This window comes from Garra rufa, chromosome 12, assembly GCF_049309525.1.
Source record: "Garra rufa chromosome 12, GarRuf1.0, whole genome shotgun sequence".
NCBI lineage: Eukaryota > Metazoa > Chordata > Actinopteri > Cypriniformes > Cyprinidae > Garra > Garra rufa.
In genome coordinates this window covers 27350585-27357993 of record NC_133372.1, presented here as the reverse complement: position 1 = coordinate 27357993, position 7409 = coordinate 27350585, and the positions used below count along the sequence as shown (strand labels likewise).

Below are 7409 nucleotides of genomic sequence, written 5' to 3'. Positions count from 1 at the left end.
TTTATGCAAAATAAGAAAAATGTACAGATCTCTATTCTGTTCAAAGTAGCCCAACCCCCCCTTAATGTGTTGTTTTTTTCTTCTGGAGCATCAGTGAGCTTTTGAACCTTCTGTAATAGTTGCATATGAGTCCCTCCGTTATAACAAAGTAACATTAAAACGTGTTTTTTGTTGCATCTTGAAAAAATGCTTATTACTGGAAAACTGTTGTGTACTATTTTAAACACATCTGAGCTACTGCCTCACAACTGAAAAATTACCCAAAAATAATTAACCAAAAGTCCTTGTGCATACAGGTAAATTCTGACAGATATTCTATTTGTCATTGCCATTTCCTCCCTTGTGTGTTTCAGTCTAGCAGCTTTTTACTTTTATTTGTCAGCTTTCAGCAACTGTTCTCTCTTCTTTTCCACACAGAGAATCTTCAACTCCTTTGTGTACACGGAGAAGACTTCAAATGGTGAAACAGAGGTGCAGCAGGTGAGTTACTCATCATCATCCCTTGATACTGAGTGAGTGTCGTGTGTGTGTGTGTGTGTGTGTGTGGTCTAGAGGGGCAAAGGACTCCCATTAAAATTCTGCAGTTGCTGTCTGCTGTCTTTGAAGCCATCTTTGTGCTTTCTACTGCTGAAACACTAATTCCAACCTCTATTGACTGCACCGTGTCCCTCCCTAATAAGCTCTAGAGAAACGAGAAGATGGTTGCTCATGCTTTAGCTCTTTCTAACGTCAATGCATTTGGCCCATGATCAAAACTCTCTGATTAGAAACCATTTTAAAACTCTGTGGCATTAGGAAAAGAGCTTGTTCAATTACAAACATGCCTGTCTGTCAGTATGGATAAAACTTAATGGAACGAGACCAGGAAATTATGTATTTGTATTACACCCATGGCGTAAATGACTGTTTTAAAGTTATGTTGTCATGGTTTATAAAGGCTTAATGCAGAAATTATCATATTTTGTTAGAGTATGTGCAATTTCAATGTAAATGGTTACATAAAGGAAATGTTTAATCTCATAATTGTTCATAATTGTTTTTTGCAATTTAAGTTAATTTTAACCAACCGAACTGTAATAAGAATTTTCAAATGTATATACAGTATACAGCTGTATATGTATACAGTTGAGGTCAAAAGTTTACATACACCTTGCAGAATCTGCAAAAATGTTATTTTACCAAAATAAGAAATAAGAGTAAATAATAGTTGAATTTATAAAAATTCAAAAGTTCAAAAATCAAAATGATTCACAGCTTTTTGTGTGTGTGTGTGTGTGTGTGTGTGTGTGTGTGTGTGTTTTCATGAGTCCCTTGTTTGTCCTGAACAGTTAAACTGCCCACTGTTCTTCAGAAAAATTCTTCAGCTCCCACAAATTATTTGTTTTTTTTTTTTTTAGCAATTTTGTGTATTTGAACCCATTTTAACAATGACTGTATGATTTTGAGATCCATCTTTTCAAACTGAGCACAACTGAGGGACTCATATGCAACTATTACAGAAGGTTCAAATGCTCACTCATGCTTCAGAAGGAGAAACAATATATTAAGGGGTAAAAACTTTAAAGATCAGGTTAAATGTAACTTATTTTGTCCTCTGGGAAACATGGATGTATCTTTCGCTTCTGAGGGGCAGAACTAAATGAAAAATATGATGTTTAGACAAAATAAGAAAAATGTACAAATTTTCATTTTCTCTTGCCAGGGGGTGTATGCATTGTTTTTTTCTTCTGGAGGATCAGTAAGCATTTGAACCTTCAGTAATAGTTGCATATGAGTTCCTCAGTGTAAAAAGATGGATTATTCTAAACAAAATGCACTTATTTTAGTTTTTTTTCACCTGGAAACAAGACTTAATATCTTATGTTATCTTGCTTATCTAGAAAATGCATCTTAATTTAAGAATTTTTCAATATTTTGAATAGAAACAAGACAATACTATGTAATACTATGACAATACTAAATAAGATGCGCCTTTTTTGCAGCCTAATATATAGTTAAAAATTTCCAAGTTCTCTGTTGGACTTTGCTCTGCTCAATATTGTGTGCATGTATGCATGCATTTCTTTATTGCTTTCATTTAATTATGATTTATTATTATTAAAATTTAATTCATTAGCATTTTTTTAATGCATTCATAAATGTTATTTCTTATGTTTATGTACCCCTTGCATAATCTGCAATTTAATTTTTTTAAATGATATCATAAAAATGTGTCAAGTGCAGTGGCGGCTACTGGTCTGTCAAATAGGGGAAGCTTATTTTCACGACGCTAGCCTAGCCTACTATATGAATGAATGAATGAACGATCTAAAAAAAAATATTAAACTCTGTAAAAGTGAAACAAGGAATGTGATATATAATTGTGTGAAATGTATGATGAAAAGCAAGCAATTTCGCCAAGCAAATATAAAGAAATAGGTTGCAGCAGTTTTTATTTCGACTGAACTTGAGAAATCCACGATGGGACTGAGCGCGAATAGCTTCAGCAATTCCTTATAGTACAAAATCGCTGTCAGTCAAAAGGAAATGCAATCTTTCGACAGACCCTCCAATCATCACGCAGAAGCTCGGAGTCCAGGCCAGCCCACTCCTCATTTGCTCCTCATTCACCCCCAGAGACGCTGAGCGTCCGTGGGCGGGACATAATCGCAGCGTTTATCCAATGACCGTCTAGTTTCAAAGCACTGAAAAAAAACGTTCAAAGCAGCCGCATTGAAGTCAATGGACGCTGGGCTTCAACGGGGAAATGCACTGTGACGCTACGGGAATGTATGAGAAGAAAATCAAGTCAGCCGACCTGCTATATCTAACTGATTCTGAACGAACTCGTCTTTGAGATGAACGTTTTCTAACACATTTTTAGTCAATAAAATGTTAATACAATAGTACGTAATTTGACCATTAATTTTGTGACATTATAGGGGAAGCTGAGCTTCCCTTGCAGTCTTAAAGAAATCGCCACTGGTCAAGTGTACATACCATTGTTCCTTAATATCGCCTCCTTGAGCATCAATAACTTGTAGTCGGCCCATATGTTTGTTATGCAGATTCTCAAACTAAATACACCATTTATGATCCCTTCTTTTTCATTTCTATATAATTATCTCAAAATGTATTATTTGGTGAGGTATATTTATGAGCCCAACTGTGTATATAGTGTGTACATATGTATCATTATATCTAAAAGAAAAATAATAATTTAGCCCACAGCAACCATGGAATTTCATTTCAGTACTTTTCCAACTGAAACTGTGGGAATACATTTCTTTTCTCCGTCAGTTATAAGACAGTAAGCCTGTCATGTGCCGGTGTGATTTATTCATGCCATGGGCCTCTCCCTCATGCCTACTCCAGCTTCTGTTTTTGCTGTAAGGCATAAAGAGCTTTCAATGTTAATACACTCTGTTCTGACCAGCCTCAAAACAAATCAACATGAGTGGCAGCAACTGCGCTCGTACCCTATGAATGTGTTTCTCAGCTCTCTCACACACACACACACACACACACACACACCCTGAGCAAGAATGGACAGGTTGTTACTCTTCACTTGGGTTTCCGTGCCAAGAGAAGTCCTTTTGTGTGAATTATTTCTGTATGCTGTCTCTCTCTACTTCGTTCCCTCTCACCTGCAGCTATTTACCGGCTGCTGGTGAGAGATTAAGCCGATCGCTGGCAGGTTTTTCTAGTGACACCTCGACAGCTAATTGCCAAACAGGGTTTTGGGGATAGACGCTGATAAACCGTTCTGCCTGCTGAGGCAATCGAAACCTGAACGTGTTTGATTATAAAGTGACTCAGGCTTTGTCATGCTATAATGCCGTTTTGTTGTTCCTCATTAAGTGGCACTGGGTGTACTCATAAAAAAAATGAAAAATGTGTAGATGAAGAATTAAAATCATTACTCATTACTATTTTGAATTTTGCCGCTGGTAGAGTTGACTAAGCTGAGTAGATTCAGACTTATTGAGGTGTTACATTTAAGAGCAGCATGAAACACCTTTTTCCTTTGATCAAATTCGGTCATTTTTCGGTCAAATTCAAGTCATTTTTACATGTATGAAAACCACTTGGTGTTAAAATGATTGACTTAAAGGGATTGTTCAGCTAGAACTGAAAATTACCCCATGATTTACTCACCCTCAAGCTATCCTAGGTGTATATGACTTTCTTCTTTTAGATGAATGCAAGCAGAGTTATTAAAATATTAAAAACATCCTGGCTCTTCCAAGCTTTAGAATGGCAGTGAATTGTGGTTGAGATTTTGAAGCCAAAAAAAGAATATCCATCCATAATAAAAAGTACTCCACACGGCTCCAGGGGGTTGATAAAGGTCTTCTGAAGCAGATTAATCTTTGTTAGATTAGGTTTGTGAGTGTCACGCCACTTTTGTACTTTTGCTTTTTAGTTTAAACGAGTTAGGGCGCCGTATACGCTGAAGATTTTGGTTTCCTTTTCATATTTCTTTTCTTTTAATCAGTTTAAAGGTTAGCTGTAAGGCTCATTTTGTTTGATTTCTTTGATTTGGGTGACACTCCTATTTTCCTTTGGCTATTTGTGTTAAAATCCATATTTCTTTTCACTTAATTATTTGTACACTTGCAAAAAGCTTTTCAGTAAACACTTTTTAAAACGTTCCCCTTCTTGTTGTCATTTTTTGATCTGTTTCATGCTCAGTAGCCATTGTCTCGCTTAAATGTTACAATATCATCCCTTTTAAAGATCAAACATGTAACAAAAGCGACGCTTTGTGTAAGAAAAATATCCATATTTAATACTTTATAAACCATAATTTCTAGTTTCTGCTAACTGCCGCATACATGTTCATGAGAAAGTGGCATTCCAGCAGATGACACAGGATGTAGGATATAAGTGAAGTGTAAAACACAAATAAAAACAAATTAAAAGTACAAAATGAGGATTTGTCAAGAAAAATGTTGGAGGATTTCGATATAAGCCAAGAGGAGACTGGTTTTCCTTTGCTGTAAACAAAACTTGGTTCTTGTGAGATCATATTCTCACCGTGTTTCGCTGGAACGCCACTCTCTCATAAATATGCGTACAACAGTTAGAGATGGTTTATAAAGTTTTAAATATGGGTATTTTTCTTACACAAATGCATTGATTGGCTGTAAAAGGCCTTTATTAACCCCTGGAGCCATGTGGAGCACTTTTTATGATGGGTGGATGCACTTTTTTAGGCTTCAAAATCTCAACAGCCATTTACTGCCAATATAAAGCTTGGAAGAGCCAGAACATTTTTTTAATATGACTCAATTGTATTCATCTGAAACAAGAAAGTCATATACACCTAGGATGGCTTGAGGTTAAGTAAAGCATGAGGTAACTTTCATTTTTGGGTGAGCTATTTCTTTAATATACAGCAGTGAATAAACAAATGTGTGAATGGTGATGCAGCCTAAATACAGTCTATTCTTAGCTCTGAAATGTGTATTGCGTTAAGCTGACCTAGTTTTAGTTCCTGCTAAAGTTTGTTGCCTTAAAATCAGAAAGAGAATTAGCATATTCAAGCCTCGTCAATTTCTAATGAGTTTATGAATAAAGAATACGGAAAGAATAATGCTTGTTAATTTGAGTAAAATTAAGTCTGTGTTTTACATACATAATCCAGCCATACCTTAGGTTTTCAAACCATTGTTTGTTCTTGAAAATATAAGCTGCTAACAATTATCCAGTTCATCAAGCATGTAAACTCATATCTATGTCACTTTAAATGATTTTAACCAGAGACGGTATTTTACTTGAACTCGAAAACCTTCCAAAACCCATTAGAAATTCCCAAGGAAACCCAAAGTAAATTAACCTTCCATGATAGCCAACAAATGTGTCATATTTGAACAGCTTTGAAAGCCATTAGTTTGCTGTAGAAAGGAAAAACGAAAGACGTAAGTCATTGATTTACACTTACAGTGTCAAGTCCTGGTTGTTTGTGCTTTTTTTGTACTGCTTTGTATTGTCTTTTGCTCTATTTATTGTTTTAGTTAACATTCTAGTTCTGCTTTTATTATGTATCGTAAAGGTTATAAAACAACACTACAAAATGTGACTACAAATCCTATTATTGTGGGCTCCTAAAAAATGTGACTTTCATCAGCTGCTCGTTTGGCAGTGCTGTCAACATCTGCCAGTCTTGTGTGCGCGCACACATGGTAATGAAGGCCTGGCACTGCCGTTTGCGCGAGTTGAAAAGGCACCCCAGTGGAAAACGGCACCAATTAGGATCATGTCCATGTCTTGTAGGTATACAAAGACAAAGTAAGCCTGTCTTCTTTTAATGTCACCATTTTAATGAGCTAGGACACAGACCTCGTGAAATACCCAAACTAATTTTCACACAGCTTGTCATAAGATATTTATTTATTTTATGCTTGTATGTTTCATTTTTTCATGTTTTCATGTTTCAAAATATAGACTAAAGCCAGGGTTGTGGATTGAGCGCAATAACCTGTAACCTTAAATTATCTTTCCAGCTCTTTCAAGAAAGCTTGATTAGATTCTACAAAATTCGATGTACTGCTGTTCTGGATAATAGTGTTATTTTCTGACCTGTCTGAAGTGGGAATGTTTCCCTTGGATGGTGAACTTGAAAGAATAACAATGAAGTTTAGCGGTAATGGCTGAAACAGGCAGCTGATTGGATGTCCACGGTCAATGGGTCATGGTACATTTCTCCAATCCAGGACTTGGAGGAGATTTATCATTTGTTTTTTACATTAGAATTCAACTCTTATGTAAAGTTGGTGTTTATGCACGAATTATATTTTGTATGTGTGTATGTTTTAATTTACTAAAACATCTGGTGAATAGAAAGTGGCTCATGTGTCAGTAATTTCCAGAAACTCTTAACTGAGCTCCTGCTATAGTTATTAGTTAATAACTTTCTCTAGGGAACTCCAGCCTGCATCGGGTAAACCCGAATTCACAGAAACGTGGTTAATCAGCCGTAGCTCCTTCACACGAGTGGAGTATAGACTCAAAGCTAAAACAACATCCGTTTTGTGAAACCTCTTCTGGTCTGTGAACTCCGTTTTCCCTTATAGCACCGAACCTTTTTCCCAATGCCTGTGGCACTGCAGCAGCTGACAGTGCATGTCTAATGGTGATCGATTACTAGTCTCCAAGGTTAGTTCAAGCTCTCTTTGATGTAGACTGCAGGACTAGATTTGGAAAGCGAATTAATCGCAGCTTATTTCACAGGACTAATGGAAAGAGGGTTCTCGAACAAGAGTGTATCAAAGTGTGTATATCAAAGTGATATTTGATTAATTTATGCTGTGTTTATAAAAAGGACAGTTTTATATTCGAGCACTCAATATACTATTTAAAAATATATATTTATTTTATTATATAATTATTTAAATGTTTTTTTTATGGAAGCCCATTTCCGCCAT

At 35.9% G+C, this 7409-nt stretch overlaps 1 protein-coding gene across 1 annotated transcript in view; it reads left to right on the top strand.

Moving 5' to 3' along the window:
• The first annotated feature begins 411 nt into the window (after window positions 1-411).
• Window positions 412-7409, top strand: part of cachd1 (cache domain containing 1) — a 65902-nt gene continuing 58904 nt past the window's right edge. The window contains exon 1 of the mRNA XM_073851649.1: window positions 412-480. The gene's annotated coding sequence lies outside the window, so the exon portion shown is untranslated. The remainder of the gene's footprint in view (window positions 481-7409) is intronic.